Source organism: Bufo gargarizans, chromosome 1 (genome assembly GCF_014858855.1).
Source record: "Bufo gargarizans isolate SCDJY-AF-19 chromosome 1, ASM1485885v1, whole genome shotgun sequence".
In the NCBI taxonomy this organism is placed as follows: domain Eukaryota; kingdom Metazoa; phylum Chordata; class Amphibia; order Anura; family Bufonidae; genus Bufo; species Bufo gargarizans.
The window spans coordinates 419,303,750-419,322,506 of NC_058080.1; positions in this window are offsets into that span (position 1 = coordinate 419,303,750).

Sequence of the window (18,757 nt, forward strand, 5' to 3'; positions counted from 1 at the left end):
CCGCTCCATCCTCAATCTGCCTGCGCCGATGATGTCACATCTACACCCGGCGCAGGCGCATTTTTAGATTCGAATCGCATTAAAAAACGGCTATTTCCTGGCAGCTGAGAGCCTTTATAGTGGTGTAGAACACTGTGCCTTGCAGTAACACACATAGGGAATCTGCTGTGGTAGTGAAATAATACTGTGAGTCAGTATGACATGCAGATGACAAGTGTCGCTCTTAGAATCACTGCACACTTCACTTATTTGGGCAGTTACGGGACCAAAACTGACCAAATAACTGAAGTGTGAACTCAGCCTTACAGGTCGATGTTAGCGCCAACAAGAAGCTCACTCCTTTTACACCGTCGTAATCTGATTCCACATAGATGTCTACAGAACCTCTTCTATTAAACGCTTATACAAGTAGAGCCCCCCGACAGAATGGAGAGGGTGTCAGCAGTAAGTTTGTGTTGACGTCACTGATTATTTTGCCCTTCCTCTGACACGTCAGAACAATAACCCCCCAAAAACGGATCCTGTTTATTAAGCATCCGCCTTCACTCGGCCAGCATTTGGTCAGTATTCCATCAGTATTGCTAATGCCAAAAAAAAAACAGGAGTGGATCCAAAACAAAGATGACCGAGGCAACCATTCAAGAACCGCTGGGTTGCTGGTCAAGACACAACCGCTAGATGACACCGGGAGCTCAGACCTCTCGCTGGGACTCCTGCTTCTACGCCCCCTTATTCTGCTGCGACCTGCGCCTGAGCCAGAAATATTTAGGCCTCTGCCACTCCCCTGTGCAGGGCCTGGCACTTCTCTGTCTGACATACTATTAGATCAGATAAATAAATATAAAATAAAACACCCCAAAAAAGTCTGTAATTTTCTCACTTCACCACACAATGACTAATAAGCCCTTTTTTTCCCCACTAATACACGCCAAAAAGAGCTCTAATTTTCTAACTTCACACAACGGCATATACTTTTTTGTGTGCCACTAATACACGCAAAAAAGGGCTTTAGAACATATAACTGCACCGCTGAACAGCAAATATATTTTACTTTTGCCACTAATACACGGCAAAAAGGGCTTTAGAACATACAACTGCACTGCTGAACGGCAAATATATTTTTCTTTTGCTACTAATACATGGAAAAAGGGCTTTAGAACATATAACTGCACCTCTGAACAGAAAATATATTTTACTTTTGCCACTAATACACGGCAAAAAGGACTTTAGAATATATAACTGCACCGCTGAACGGCAAATATATTTTTCTTTTGCTACTTATACACAACAAAAAAGGCTGTAATTTTCTCACTTCACCACACAAGGGCTAATAAGCCCTTTTTTCCCCACTAATACAAGCCAAAAAAATGCTTTAGAACATATACAGCCAGGTCCATAAATATTGGGACATCAACACAATTCTAAAATTTTTGGCTCTATACACCACCACAATGGATTTAAAATGAAAAACAATATGTGCTTTAACTGCGAACTGTCAGCTTTAATTTGAGGGTATTTACATCCAAATCATGTGAACGGTGTAGGAATTACAACAGTTTGCATATCTGCCTCCCACTTGTTAAGGAACCAAAAGTAATGGGACAGATTTATAATCATAAATCAAACTTTCACTTTTTAATACTTGGTTGGCAATCCTTTGCAGTCAATTACAGCCTGAAGTCTGGAATGCTTAGACATCACCAAACGCTGGGTTTCCCTGGTGATGCTCTTCCAGGCCTCTACTGCAACTGTCTTCAGTTCCTGCTTGTTCTTGGGGCATTTTCCCTTCAGTTTTGTCTTCAGCAAGTGAAATGCATGCTCAATCGGATTCAGGTCAGGTGATTGACTTGGCCATTGCATAACATTCCACTTCTTTCCCTTAAAAAACTCTTTGGTTGCTTTTGCAGTATGCTTTGGGTCATTGTCCATCTGCACTGTGAAGCGCCATTCAATGAGTTCTGAAGCATTTGGCTGAATATGAGCAGATAATATTGCCCGAAACACTTCAGAATTCATTCTGCTGCTTTTGTCAGCAGTCACATCATCAATAAATACAAGAGAACCAGTTCCATTGGCAGCCATACATGCCCACGCTATGACACTACCACCACCATGCTTCACCGATGAGGTGGTATGCTTAGGATCATGAGCAGTTCCTTTCCTTCTCCATACTCTTCTCTTCGCATCACTCTGGTACAAGTTGATCTTGGTCTCATCTGTCCATAGGATGTTGATCCAGAACTGTGAAGGCTTTTTTAGATGTTGTTTGGCAAACTCTAATTTGGCCTTCCTGTTTTTGAGGCTCACCAATGGTTTACATCTTGTGGTGAACCCTCTGTATTCACTCTGGTGAAGTCTTCTCTTGATTGTTGACTTAGACACATATGCACCTACCTCCTGGAGAGTGTTCTTGATCTGGCCAACTGTTGTAAATGCTGTTTTATTCACCAGGTAAAGAATTCTTAGGTCATCCACCACAGTTGTTTTCCGGGGACTTTTGGTGTTGCTGAGCTCACCGGTACGTTCCTTCTTTTTAAGAATGTTCCAAAAAGTTGTTTTGGCCACACCTAATGTTTTTGCTATCTTTCTGATGGGTTTGTTTTATTTTTTCAGCCTAATGATGGCTTGCTTCACTGATAGTGACAGCTCTTTGGATCTCATCTTGAGAGTTGACAGCAACAGATTCCAAATGCAAATAGCACACTTGAAATGAACTCTGGACCTCATATCTGCTCATTGTAATTGGGATAATGAGGAAATAACACACACCTGGCCATGGAACAGCTGAGAAGCCAATTGTCCCACTACTTTTGGTTCCTTAACAAATGGTAGGCACATATGCAAACTGTTGTAATTCCTACACCATTCACCTGATTTGGATGTAAATACCCTCAAATTAAAGATGACAGTCTGCAGTAAAGCACATCTTGTTCGTTTCATTTCAAATTCATTGTGGTGGTGTATAGAGCCAAAAATGTTAGAATTGTGTCGATGTCCCAATATTTATGGACCTAACTGTAACTGCACCGCACAGGAGCAAATAAGTCGTAGAAATATTTCCTTGTAATAAAACCTGTTAATGGCTGTATCAAACAGCACTTGCACCCCAATAGCAAGATCGGTTTGCTGGAATTACAAAGCTGTACAATGGCAATTTGGGTCCCCACAGTCAGTGCAGCAAGTTGTAATAGGATTGTATCTATTACCCAGGTTGTAACCTCCCCTACTGAACCCTGTTCAACATAAAAGCTGTGGAATGATTCCTCACTATCCTTTCCCTACACCTTAAATAATCTTTACCGGCACTTGTAAATAGTTTTTTTTAGCACAGTGAAGTTTTTTCTAGCACTGTCCCTAGCACCTGCTGATGTTTCTCCCTGCACTGAGTACACTGGAAAATGGCAGAATCCAAGATGGCTGAGGCTATTTTTAGGGCTGTGACATCACAGTGATAGCTGGCTGCTGATTGGCTGCATGCATGGCATTATGGGTGATCTCGCCTTCCTACAGTTCCTTGCTCCATGTCCTCACATGTGCAGCAGCCATTTTAGGAAAAAATGCAATTCGTTACCACGAAGCGTGAGAAAATTCAGATTTGGTGCAAATCGAATAATTCCTGAAATTCGGATCGAATTTAACTTCATCTGCTTTGATTCGCTATATCTAAATACAACCATGTAGAGATGGCCCTGCGATTTGTCAAACATGCGAACATATGGCGATATTCGCACGTGCCATATTTTTTGCATATCGCCGAACTTTGACCCATGACACAGCCATCAGGTGGGACAGGACAGCCAATTGAGACGTTTTAGCACATGGACACACCGCTAACCCTATAACAGAACGCGATCTGGCAGCCATTTTACATTATGTGTTTTGCCAGTGTAAAGAGAGGTTGCATTTTGGAGCAGGGACAGTTAGGGACACCAAACGCTAGCTAATAGGGACACAAATGTCCTTTTAGAGACTGGTATAGGTGTGCTATCGATAGGTGTGATATAGAGGGGTGTAATATACTTATAATATACTTTCTAACATAGAAATTATATTATAGTGTATTTGTATTGTGCAGCAGATGTGTTCGGTTCTGCTGCAAAACCGCAGCTAGATAGAGGGACAAACGCTATTGGAGTAACTAATTGCAACGGGTGTGATATACCTATTGCCCCCCAAAAAACTGCTTGAGGGCTGCGATTTACCTTCTTTCACAAAATCCTGATTGAGGGGTGTTATATACCTGTTTCCGCCAAATACTGATTGAGGGGTGCCATATACAATTTTCCGCCAAATAATGATTGAGTGGTGCTATTGCTATATACCTTCTTCCACCAAATACTGATTGAGGGCTGCGATACACCTGCTTCCACAAAATACTGATTGAGGGGTGCCCTATACCTGTTTCTGCCAAATACTGATTAAGGGGTTCTATATACCTGTTCCTGCCAAATACTGATTGAGGGGTGCTATATACCTGTTTCTGCCAAATAATGATTGAGTGGTGCTATATACCTTCTTCCACCAAATAGCCCCTCCAGTCAAGTCAGAGGAATTATTTTCCCATCTATTCCCAGACCTTACCGATGCACAGCCATTCTTGGCATCGGATGAGTAAGAGGGGGTAGCAATGGCCTCCACCCAGCGGTCTGATGACATTACCCAGATCAGCCCAAGGATGGTGGTCCCCTCTGTTGCTGCCTACTCCAAGATCTCTAATGTCAGTGGTGGTGAAGGTGACGATGATGACGTGTCGATGGACGTCACGTGGGTGCCCACAAGACAGGAAGAGAAGGGGAGTTCAGAGGGAGAGACGAAGAAGCAGTTAGGGAGAAGGAGGAGAAGCAGGCAGAACTTGCAGTGCACAGGAGGCAAAAAGCAGACTGAAAATGTATCTGGAGCGAGCCATCCACCTGTCACGGCTGAGGATGGGGAAAACCCTCAGCCGTGCGGTATCAGAAGACGGGTGGTCAATGCCAGGCCAGGACAGGAATCAGGGAGCAAGTCACCTCCTACACATCCCTAAATCTGACCCTGTCTTCTATCAGTATGAGCCAACCTTGAAGGTAGGAGGGCTCATACTCCAGAACCTGATATTCCTGCTAGCCCTCAGGGTGGCCCTGGACTAGGAGCAGGGTAAGACGACCTGTTCCTCCTAGACACGGAGGAACAGGAGTCTCACTGGCCAAGCTACATAGAAAGGGGAACATGAACAGACTTATGGCAATGACAGGTAAGTGAGACTAGTACCACACTTACCTGCCACAGACACACAACCTGGAACCCACGTGCAAGTGCTGCTGTCCACAAACAACACAAAGGACACCGCACACAAAGACATCACACGGGAACCCAGGAAACCATATACTCTAATAAATAAAGACCAAACAAACATCTTCTAAACACCATACATGAACTTATGACCACAAGGGTGGCCCCCACTGGCAGATGGAATACACAGGAGGCTGCTCCAGCTAACCATGGCTGAAGTCCCCCTCAGACAAGTGATATTCACTGAGGCTTTATAGGCCTAAGTAGCCACACCCAACAGACACACCCAGTGTTCACACACACACACACACACACAGAAGGGATTTAACCCTTCCAACACCAGGCAAGGGAAGACGGCCACTTAAAGGGGAAGTACACACATAAACCCACACTTCACCTGTTGCCGCGGGCAACGGCATGCGTGGCAATCATGTCCTGGGGATCAGCCATAGGGCTGAGACACTGCCACCACATGCACACAACACCACACGTTGCCACGGGCAACCAAGTGAAGGAAAGTGTCACAAAACACACCATAGGCCGTGACACCACCATGCACGGTCACATCTTGCGCTCCCAAGACGCCGGCACATGGCTAAGCAATGTGGGCTTTTTTTAACGTGTCAGCTGCTGATAATAGTGTTGCCATCTGCAGCCTGTGCTGTCAACATATAAGTTGCAGTAAGCCCAACACTCACCTAGGGACAAACGCCTTAAGAAGGCACCTGGCCTCCCATCACCGAGCCCAGTGGGAGCCATGCCGTCAGAACCCACAAAGCCACACTCCCAGTGCTCCGCGTCCTGCCTCTTCCCCTTATCCTCTCTGTCGTTGTCGCATTTATCTGGCACCAGGCAGGCTTCCGTGGCCCAAATGTTCGAGCGTAAAAAATGATGACGTTGGATAATCCACTTGCCCAACGGCTGACCGCTGGCTTGTCGGAACTGCTAGCCCCCCAACTACTGACATATAAATTGGAGAACTCTGAGGCATTCAGAAAATTTGTGGCCATTGGCACATCGCAATTGAAGGTCCCCGAAAGGAAATATTTCTCCCAGAATATGGCCATGTTCAGCGGCAAGTTAATATACAGGGAGTGCAGAATTATTAGGCAAATGAGTATTTTGACCACATCATCCTCTTTATGCATGTTGTCTTACTCCAATCTGTATAGGCTCGAAAGCCTACTACCAATTAAGCATATTAGGTGATGTGCATCTCTGTAATGAGAAGGGGTGTGGTCTAATGACATCAACACCCTATATCAGGTGTGCATAATTATTATGCAACTTCCTTTCCTTTGGCAAAATGGGTCAAAAGAAGGACTTGACAGGCTCAGAAAAGTCAAAAATAGTGAGATATCTTGCAGAGGGATGCAGCACTCTTAAAATTGCAAAGCTTCTGAAGCGTGATCATCGAACAATCAAGCGTTTCATTCAAAATAGTCAACAGGGTCGCAAGAAGCGTGTGGAAAAGCCAAGGCGCAAAATAACTGCCCATGAACTGAGAAAAGTCAAGCGTGCAGCTGCCAAGATGCCACTTGCCACCAGTTTGGCCATATTTCAGAGCTGCAACATCACTGGAGTGCCCAAAAGCACAAGGTGTGCAATACTCAGAGACATGGCCAAGGTAAGAAAGGCTGAAAGACGACCACCACTGAACAAGACACACAAGCTGAAACGTCAAGACTGGGCCAAGAAATATCTCAAGACTGATTTTTCTAAGGTTTTATGGACTGATGAAATGAGAGTGAGTCTTGATGGGCCAGATGGATGGGCCCGTGGCTGGATTGGTAAAGGGCAGAGAGCTCCAGTCCGACTCAGACGCCAGCAAGGTGGAGGTGGAGTACTGGTTTGGGCTGGTATCATCAAACATGAGCTTGCGGGGCCTTTTCGGGTTGAGGATGGAGTCAAGCTCAACTCCCAGTCCTACTGCCAGTTTCTGAAAGACACCTTCTTCAAGCAGTGGTACAGGAAGAAGTCTGCATCCTTCAAGAAAAACATGATTTTCATGCAGGACAATGCTCCATCACACGCGTCCAAGTACTCCACAGCGTGGCTGGCAAGAAAGGATATAAAAGAAGAAAATCTAATGACATGGCCTCCTTGTTCACCTGATCTGAACCCCATTGAGAACCTGTGGTCCATCATCAAATGTGAGATTTACAAGGAGGGAAAACAGTACACCTCTCTGAACAGTGTCTGGGAGGCTGTGGTTGCTGCTGCACGCAATGTTGATGGTGAACAGATCAAAACACTGACAGAATCTATGGATGGCAGGCTTTTGAGTGTCCTTGCAAAGAAAGGTGGCTATATTGGTCACTGATTTGTTTTTGTTTTGTTTTTGAATGTCAGAAATGTATATTTGTGAATGTTGAGATGTTATATTGGTTTCACTGGTAAAAATAAATAATTGAAATGGGTATATATTTGTTTTTTGTTAAGCTGCCTAATAATTTTGCACAGTAATAGTCACCTGCACACACAGATATCCCCCTAAAATAGCTAAAACTAAAAACAAACTAAAAACTACTTCCAAAAATATTCAGCTTTGATATTAATGAGTTTTTTGGGTTCATTGAGAACATGGTTGTTGTTCAATAATAAAATTAATCCTCAAAAATACAACTTGCCTAATAATTCTGCACTCCCTGTATCTCTGGCACACAGTGTCGGTACCAAGATACATCTGACCACAGACACGTGGTCTAGCAAACACGGGCAGAGAAGGTACATAACTTTTACTGCCCACTAGGTGAACCTTCTGACTGCAGTCAAGCATGTAACCCGTGGCACCCGTGTGGATTTGGTGTTATTGCCACAGATTGCATGCAGGCCTTTCTCCTCCCCCCGCTACCGTCTCTTCCGCTGCACCCCCCAAGGTCCGCAGAACCTATTTGACGTGCCAGGTGAGACGTTGCCATGTTGTGCTGCGGCTGTTGTGCCTGGAACCAAGAGCCACACTGGTCCTGAACTCCTTTCAGCACTATGGTCACAGGCTTATCAGTGGCAAACCCCGTTCGATTTGACTGTAAAGTGGTGTGCGACAACGGTGCCAATCTGCTAAGCGCACTGAAACAGGGCAAAATGACACACATCCTGAACTTAGTCGTGCAGCGATTCGTTGCCAAATACCCCGGGGTCCAGGACTTCTTGCAGCAGGCCAGGAAAATCTCTTGCCATCTTAGAAGATCTTACACGGCCATGGCTCGCCTTGCTGATGTTCAGCGGTGACACCACTTGCCCGTGAGACGTCTGATTTGTGACTTACACGCTGGAACTCCACCTTGTATATGCTTGATAGGCTTCTTCAGCAGAAACGTACTGTTAACGGTTACCTATACGAACTCTGTTGCAGGTCAGGTTTTGGGGAGCTTGGTTTTTTTCACCGCGCCAGTGGCTGCTCAGACTTTTGAGGCCATTTAATGAGATCACCAAACTGGTCAGTCGCAGCCAGGGCGCCATCAGTGACATTGTACCTTACGCCTTCTTTCTGGAGCGTGCATTGCAAGCCGTCGATGAGCAGGAGTTGGAAGATAAGGAAGTCGCAATGCTGAATGAATTTCCAGGGGGGGCTACTCCATCTGAGACAAGTCAGCAGGAGTCTGAAGAGGAGGATGGTGACTGGGGGGAGGAGGAGGAGCAAGAAGAGCAGGATTTAAACTTTTCGGGGATCCCTGGTGTTGTCCGTGGATGGAGGGAGGAGACCAAGGACTACATTCTCCTGGGCGATGAGCAGGAGTCAGGGCGCTCCACCACTTCCAATTTAGTGCAAATAGGGGCCTTCATGCTCCAGTGTTTGAATACGGACCCCCATATAAAATGCATAAAGGTTAGGGTAGGAAACTGGGTGGCAATGTACTTAGACCCCCGGTACAAACACAAAATGGTGGACATGTTACCAGCATTACAGAGGACTGTCAGAATGCAGCATTTCCAGGCCTTGCTGCGAGAGATGCTGCATTCTGCTGTTGCGGGCACTGGCAGAGGAATTTCCACCCACAGTGAAACAGGTGCAGGTACCAATCCTACCGTGCCTGCAAGAAGAGGGAGGTTTGAAGATGTGTTGATCACTTCGGATATGAGATCATTCTTGCAGCCATCCCATCCCAGCCTCAGGTGTCCGACTACCATAAATCAGGTGGCACAATTTGCAATGGAACTCTTGGCTTGCCCCTCGTCGAGTGTCCTGTCCTAAAGGACGTTCAGCGCAGCAGGGGGGATCGTGACCGATAAGCGCACTTGGCTAGCTCACGACAGTGTGGACTACCTCACATTTCTAAAAATGAATGAGGCATGGATCCCAGAAGAATTCAACACGTGTGATGCCCACGTGTAATTAAAGCCCACACATATCCGCCACTATCGAGAACAAAGAATGGTCCTTGCCTTATGTATATACAGCGGCATAAAAGGCCTTTTATGTCAGGTGATTGCCTAATCTTTGGGGCCTGTACTGGTTGACAGTTACATATTTATCCTGTGACCGCCTAATGTACCTCCAGCCACAGAATCCAAAGTTCTGTGCTGTCAGGTGAATGCATATTGGCTAGTTTTTGGGGCCTGTACTGGCCGACAGTAACATATTTACCCTGTGACCGCCTAATATACCTCCAGCCACTGAATACAAAGTTTTTTGCTGTCAGGTGAATGCCTATTGCCTAATTTTTGGGGCCTTTACTGGCTGACAGTAATTTTTTTTTATCTCTAGCCACATAATCACACCCTTGTCTCACTCCTCTGCCTCTCAATATGGTGGAGTATGAACCACATTCACCATAAGGACCTTCTAATGTCACAGGGTCATGTGACTGTGCCTCCCACCCCGTACTGTGCCCCTTACCCCGTACTGTGCCCCCTTATACCCTGCATTGTGCCCTACCAAACCCTGTGCAGTGCCCCTAGTCATTCCCTGTACTTTGCCCTCTTATACCCTTTTTTCCGGTCATGGTATGGTGGTGTTATCCGGTCACTGTACAGAGGTGTTATCCGGTCAATGTATAGTGGTGGTATCTAATAACTGGATTGCCATAACTGTATCCCTTTCCCCGCCCACACCATCCTTTTTTAGACCTGGCATGAGCGGGAAAAATATGCAAATTGCTGTGCTAAGGACCTTTGCACCACAATCTGTGACAGAAATACGCCTAACATAGACGTATTTCTATATAATATATGACCACATAATTGTATTATTATTCGGGGGTAGGGCTAATATCGTTATATTATATAGATTCCAGTGTATTATTCTGTGCCCTGTATTTCCCAGTAGAAAATGATCCTTGGGAAACACAGTCCTCATCCCTGACCACCAGGACCAGGTAGCGCTCTGTCAGTACATGGCGGCCTCCCCTCTCCGCCACGCTGCTCCGCTGTGTACTGGTGCTTATTCTGACACTAGGGCTGGGTTCACATCCTATTTTTGCCATCCATTTAATGCATACCAAAAATGTAAGTTAACAGATGCCTCAGACTGATGCCGTACAGTGGCGTCCGTTCACCATACAGTTCTATGGTAGAAAAAAAAATTATGTTAACGTATGCATTTTTTTAATGGACTCTGCAGGATACAAAAACGTTGAGTGCTGAACATTTGTAAACACCAAACCGATAGGAAATAAATGAATGAGGCATCGGCAGGGCAAATTTTTGAGAGTTTCCCTTAAGACGCATAAAAATGGCCCCTGATTAAAATGCTTATTTTTTGTGGGAATTTTTGCCAATGATCCCCCTCTGGTATATCACTGTCCATGTTGTGGGACTATTTGTGTACTTCTAGTAAGGGTTTGCAAATCGTCCCGGCCGATGTTCGTCCATCACTACTACCGTGTGTATAGACAAGGGCTAGCATTTGCTCTGTTAAGGCATAATTTTCTGTCCGCTTGTTCAGAGCAAGCCATTGCATTTTCCAACACTACTGTGCATGTATAAACTCCAGCAGATACCTTATTCCAAAAGTGATAACTTTTGGATAGATTTTTTTATTGAAACAACAAAATTCTGAACATGTATGGTATTTGTATGTGTGGAATGTAAGGAGGCCGCTCACAAGCTGAGCTTACTCCATACGTGAGATGATTTTTAAAATTCTAATAACACTACAGGTGCTTCACTATTGTAAGGGGGCAGCACTACTCTAAGGGGGCAGCACTATTGTAAGGGGTCTTACTAAGGGGGCCATAACTACTATGTGGGGGCACTAAGGTGGTATTCTACTGTGTTTGGGCACTATCCGGAAATTTTACAGTGTGGGAGCACTAAGGGGGGCATCACTCTCACCATAAACCCCCTACCCACTCAGTAGTTATGTATGCTCTTCTACTCAGCCTAGCAGTTGCATTGATGTTACTGCATCGCTCCTGCTGGAGAGAGTACTGGCCGGAAAATGAGGCAGAGTTAAATTGAGACAGACACCCATTACAGCCTGAGCCCCACTGCAACTGCAGACCCAATAGCAGCCGCTATGGCTGCTAAGGTGGAAGTTCCGGCTCTGACCAGCACTGTATTGACTGTAAGCTAAATGCATCCTGTAGTAAATGCTGATGATTATTACTAGTGCACAGCATTGTTGAAGTGCATTCTAGGATGGTGTCCAGAAGTGACTTATTGATATCATTAATAAAATACAAAGCAGTTAGAATGAGGTTATTTATTGCTTTGAAGAACTGGAAAAAATGTAATTTATGATTCCCTTAACTCATCAGTGAGTTTTGAGTTTCTGTTGCCAAAAGCTAATTACTTCCAGATAAAGTTGAAATCAATTAATTAGGATTTCTACTTAGGATGAAAAATTGGTTGTGTATTAGTGTTAGAGCAGTAGCTGAAGTAATTATGTTTTACCTACTCACACTTTTTCTATTTTCTTGTGGTGGACATTTAAAAAAAAAGGATAACATAAAGTGAACCCGTGCCGCTCATCTAAAGCCCTTACGCTGGAAGTAAGCTCTAGAACTATACAATTCTATCCAAGATTTAGTGGACAGAGCTGGTAACTGAGATGCTACTACCGTTAAAGTAAAGCTGTGGAACTGTGTAGTTTAGTTGCCAACTTCTTCTCTGCAGGCTTCATCTCTAAGGCCCCTTTCACACAGGCGAGTTTTCCGTGCGGGTGCAATGCGTAAGTTGAACGCATTGCACCCGCACTGAATCCGGACCCATTCATTTCTCTGGGGCTGTTCACATGAGCGGTGATTTTCACGCATTACTTGTGCGTTGCGTGAAAATCGCAGCAAGCTCTATTTTGTGCGTTTTTCACGCAAGGCAGGCCCCATAGAAGTGAATGGGTCTGCGTGAAATGTCACTATGCTCATCACATGCTCCGTCACATGATCCATCACATGGTAAAAAGATCATGTGATGGACCATGTGATGAGCGCAGTGACGTCATCAAAGGTCCTATTCCTCACAGATGAAGACAGAAGAGATGCCGGCTGCGCGAACAAGTGGATTAAGGTGAGTTAAATTTTTATTTTTTAACCCCTCCAGCCCTATTGTACTATGCATTCTGTATTCAGAATGCTATTATTTTCCCTTATAACCATGTTATAAGGGAAAATAATACAATCTACACAACCTTGAACCAAAACCTGAACTTCTGTGAAGAAGTTCGGGTCTGGGTACCAGATTTAGTTTTTTATCACGTGCGTGCAAAACGCATTGCACCCGCCCGATAAAAACTAAACAACGGAACGCAATCGCAGTCAAAACTGGCTGCAATTGGGTACCTACTCGTGCGGGTTTGCCGCATCGCATCCGGACCTTATCCGGACACGCTCGTGTGAAAGAGGCCTAAGGCTTCATGCACACAAACGTATTTTATTTCCATGCCCGTTCCGTTTTTTTTTGCAGACCTTATGCGGGACCATTCATTTCAATGGGTCCGCAAAAAAACTGAAGGTACTCCGTGTGCATTTTGTTTCTGTATGTCTGTATTTCTGTTCCGCAAAAACATAGAACATGTCCTATTATTGTCCGTATTACGGACAAGGATAGTACTGTTCTGTTAGGGCCCAGCTATTCCGTTCTGCAAAATACAGAATGCCCACGGGCGTCATTCGTATTTTTTGCGGACAGCAAAATACATACGGTCGTGTGCATGAGGCCTGATTCTAAGTTCCCCCAAGATACTGGATGGAGACTAGCTGCTATGATACCTCCCCTGAGAAAATTAGATTCTGCTCTCTAACTCTCTGTAGCACGCCCTCATAAGCCGCAGAAGCATGGAGGACATTTTACAGCATTAAAGAGGGAGTGCTGGAAAGCAAGGTCCAGCTAGAGGGAGACATGACTGTACTTTAGAGAAACAGAAAACGATTAAGGGTTGCAAGGAAGTGTCTTACAAGGAATGGTGGCTTGTCAAGCTGAGTACTAGTGATAAGGTAGGATAAGGATAGTAGTACTCACAGTTTAGTTGTCCCTTGGAGCCGGCAGTGCAGTGGATGGGAAGACAGTACGAGATCTTCTGGGGCACTCTTTGTTGCAGGGAACACCAGCCAGATGTTGGTTGAGGTGCCCTTGATGGTGGTGATGTTTAGGGTGCTTGTGGCTGGGCCCCTGGTTCGTGACACCAGCACTGTTAGGTGCAAATGTTGAGAGTAGTAGTAAGAATGAGGAGTCGGTAGTTGTAAACCAGTTGAACATTTACTGACAATCAATAGTCTCTGGACAGTTGGTACAGTTCATCAATGGACAGCTTTTTGCATAGCATTAGTAATAATTAGTTGACTTGTAATCCTATTATCAGGAAGTGGCAGTTGTCAATGGAGGGATTCTTCTAATGCAGATACTTTACAGGCAAGGATCCTGGTGGTAATCCTAAGTTCACTTTTTACAGAACTCTGGCACTAGATATGCTAATATATATTTGTGGTCAAGGCTCCGGGGGGAGTGTGGGAAGAGGGTGTGAACGGACACGGTGGGACCTGACTTGGCTGGTGGTGTGGACTTGGCTAGTGGTGTGCCTTTAGCCACGTGACGCGGGTAGCCAAAAAAGGGGGCTAACCCAGGGAGTCTGAGCTGAATGAAGCTGAAAGAGAGGGAGGGTCGGGTGGGACACTGCACGATGCCGACACCAGAGGGAGGGCGTGAGCCGGCTAAATACCCTACGCCCCTCCCACAAATGCAGGCTGGGAATCCAGCCTGCTATACTTGTGGTCAAGGCTCCGGGGGGAGTGTGGGAAGAGGGTGTGAACGGACACGGTGGGACCTGACTTGGCTGGTGGTGTGGACTTGGCTAGTGGTGTGCCTTTAGCCACGTGACGCGGGTAGCCAAAAAAGGGGGCAAAACAAGGATTTTTAGGTGGTTTAAAATTGGGAGTTTTACAGAACCAGACTGGAAAAGGCTTTGGCAATTTCGACCCGTGGATGAGGGATGTAGCGGGAAAAGCAGGAACTTTGCCATCGTCCCATCTTCCGTATGACGTGAGCGGGGACACCATGTTTGGAGGCTGCCGATGCGGCCCCGATTCGGAAGGAGTGTCCGGAAATGGAAGCAGCGTGGAACCCCAGACCCGAAGCTATGGAACGCATATGTCTGATGAACTGCGCGGATGTCAGTGACAGCACGGGAAATGGCAGTAGGGGGCTATCGGGAGTTCTGTCATGGAGAGAGGAGAGCAGCTGACCGAACACGGACACTGGGCACCAAAGATTGCATGAATTAAAGTATTCGATCTGTACCGGTGGACCGACCTGGGAGGTTTTGGAGGAAGGTAGAGAGAAAGTGAAGTGGTCTGAACTATGGTGGAGCTGGCTGATGACCGGTCCTGGATTCCGGGCTGAGGTGCAGCAGAATTCCCCCGGCCTGAGAAACCCATAGAAGCTGAGGTAGAGAGCGGCTTTGAGGATCAAGCTTCTAAAAGGGCCAAAGGGATTACCATCTAGGGCGGCAGAAATTTTTGGGAATAATTCCCCTGTGACTGGTTGTCGGGTGGGGATGGAAGGGGAAGAGAGCTTCTGGATGCCTCTCAGAACCGCCTTGACCGCCTGGGAGGAAAAGAAGGAGGTATGACTGGGGTGACTGATCATGTGGTGGTGCTGGATGCCCGCTAAATAAAGTCTGATGGTGTTGTGGGACAAATGGAGTTCCTTGTGGCAGTATGCCAGGAAGGCCAGGACGAAGGAGACTCTGTCCCTGTCCCCCCTGGGGTGAAGGCGGGCGAACCGCCTGAAGGTGTTCCACCCTGTTAAATAGTTCCGGGCGGAATTAGCCGAAAGAGACTTGCGTATGAGACCGTGGGCTGCGGAAATGTACTCTTCTAGTCCATGACCAGGGCTTCGAACCCCGGAGGGTTGATCCCGACTCTCCGTGCTCCCGGCATGACCTGAAAAAACAAATTAAAGTTTAACCGGGACAGAGCATCGGCCGCGGTATTCTTCTTGCCCTCTATGTGCCTGCAGATGACACGAAAGTTATTTAGAAGAGACAGCCAGGTGAGCCTGCGAACCAGACGCATGACCTTGGGGGAGCTGGACCTGCCCCTGGCGAGGATGTCGACCACCGCCTGGTTGTCAGTCATGAAGCACACTGGCCTGTTGCTCCATGACTGCCCCCAGACCAGAGCGGCTGCGATGATGGGATAAACCTCGAGCAGGGGGGAGGACCTGGCAGCCTCCTGGTCTGAGGAGACCTGCGCGGGCCAGGGACCCGCAAACCACTGATCCCCGCAGATGGCCCCGAAACCGAGGGAAGCAGCAGCATCAGAAAACACCAGGGGGGAGGCCTCGTCCCACTGAGGAACAAAGAGAGAGATGCCATTCCAGCTGGACAAAAATAGGGACCACATGGCCAGATCCGCCAGCGCGTCACGCCCGAGGTGGATGAGGGCATGTTGATCTGAGGCTGCTGGGAGGAGTCTGAGCAAGCCGGCGGTGAAAGACCTGCCTTGGGGCATGATCCTGGCGGCAAAGTTGAAAGACCCCAATAGAGACTGGAGTTCCAACTTTGACACCGTGCGGGTGCCCACAAGCCTGGCCACAGAGTCCTTTAACTTGTTCAGTTTGTCCAGGGGGAGGCTGGCCTCCATCCTGATGGTGTCCAGGGTGATGCCCAGGAAGGTGATCACCCTGGAGGGGCCCTCGACCTTAGCTGGAGCCACTGGAACGTTCAGACGGCTGAACAGGCTGAGGAGGCTGTCCAACCTGTCCGGGGCGTGTTCGGCCTGCTCGATGAGCAGGAAGTCATCCAGATAATGAATGACCCTCGGGCAGTGGGCATGGTTGACCAAGAGCCAATGGAGCGCTTGGGCGAACTGGTCAAAGAGCCAGGGACTGCTCTTTGACCCGAACGTCAAGCGGGTGGCAAAATAATACTTTGCCCTCCATTTGATGCCGTAGAACTTCCACAGGTGAGGCAGGATAGGCAGCAACTTGAAGGCATCCGCGATGTCCGCTTTTGACAGCCACGCTCCTGCCCCGACCTGTAGAATGAGCTCCACGGCCTCGTCCAGGGACGAGTACTGCATGGAGAACTCGTCCGACGGAACCAGAGAATTTAGGCTGGGGATGCTGGATGCATGAGGAGCAGACAGGTCATAGATTAATCTTTTTTTATTGGATGATTTTTTTGTCACCAGACCTATGGGGCTGACCCGGTACAGGGGGAACGGGGATTCCGCAAAAGGACCGATCATGAACCCCTTCCGCAACTCTGCCTCCAACAGAGCGTCCACCGCCCCGGGATCTGCCAGCGAGGAGAGGAGGTTGGGGCACTCATGACTGATCTGCGGAAGGGTGACTAGCCCGGTATGAAAACCCTCCGAGAAACCCTGTGTGAGAAATCGGACAAAACTGGGATCGTGATGTTGATGGAGGAGGGAAAGTAACAGGTCAACGTTGACCCCGCCTAGTCAGGAGCGCTTTGACGTGCGTTGAGAACAGGAGGACTGGGGATGGGCCCTGAAACAGATGGCGCAGACGTGCAAAGCCTTGCATTTATCATAACTGCAAAAACCCAGGTTGAAGTTGTTGCAGATCTGATTTTTTCCCAGGAAAGAGATGGGACGACCGAGTTTGTCCGTGGTGGGGTTGGGTTTCTGCGCCCCTGAGCTGAATGTGGGCCTGGCCGAGGATGGGTTGGAGACATGGGGGCACCAATCAGATGAATGGAGGACCGATTGGCAGCTGGCACAGGCAGGGGATTTTTGCCCGGCAAAGTGCCTGCAAAAGATCTCCATATCCAACACCGCCCAGTTGGTAACATGCTGGTGCTGGAGGAAAGCCGCTGCAGCTTTGGCAGAGAAGGACCGGTGATACTCGTAGAAGGCGGTGCCGCCGTATCTGTAACCCAGCTCGGTGACCTTGTACATGTATGTGTCTAATTCTGCCCTGCGTTGGGGATGAATGGAGCAGACTATGTCCCGGTACAGGCTGAAGGTCAGCAAAAATTCGGGGATGGACAGCTTCTTGTTGAGGCGGACATCCTTGGACCTCAGCACCACTGATACATCACCACAGGCGATTGTCCGGTTCTCGACCGTGTCATGGGTAGAGATTAGAATGGCGGCCAAATTTATGTCCTTTCCTGCCAGGATATCCCGCCTGATGTTTTCTGGCACAAAGAAAGCGGGGGCGATGTCCGGAGAGACCAGACTTGTACCTGGGACGTTGGCTTGGGAAGTAGAAGGAACGGCTTCGGGCTCTGGCGGAGGAGGAGGCGTAGCGATCTTGCTCTCGACGGCCTGGAGCCTGGAATCAATGTGCGACATCGAAGATGCTAGATTATTGATGGTCGCGTGGAGTTGGGTCAGGGAGAGCTGGATGGTCGACATGGAGACCAGTTCTTCGGAGGCTCCGGGAGGTTCGGGAGTGCCGGGAGATTCGGGAAAGAGCAGACGATATAGTTCCGCCTTCCGTGCGGATGCCGAGTGGCGGATCCCTTTCTTCCTCAGCTCGGCGATCATCTTGGGGATGGTCCAATGCCTATAAGATGCGCGGCTGCCTGCCTCGGAGACCGCTGACTCAGGGATGGACATCGAGTCCTCAATGTCCGAGACGTGGGACATGTTGCGCGAAGAAAAACCGGACCCTGTGGACGGATCTGACGTGAATTGACAACTCCTCGTGCAACCCTTCTGTGTTTTTTTTTTTTTTTTTTTTTTCTTACCTGAAGCCTCAGGAGGTTTGGGGTGGAAATTGTTTAGGAACCTGGGAGCAATTGCACCAAAACTCGGGCAAGACCGTGAGGAGGGTGAACTTCACACCCTGCGAATCTGAGATTGGTAAGTGAGGAAAAAACAATTTTTTATCTGGTACCTGCGGGGAGAGGTACCCCAACATGTGCTGGTAAGACGAAACTTACGTGGTGATGAAACGGAAGAAAGGAACCTTGGAGGTGGCAGGCCGAAAACGTAAGAAACGCTGAAACGATACCAGGCGATGGAAGGACAACCTGAAAGAAAAATACGAAAAACCGAGCGGCCTGAGCGTATCAGGTAGTGGTGAACATGACCTGGCGTGACCAAGCAAACGAAGATCGCCGGGCCCTGAACACGAC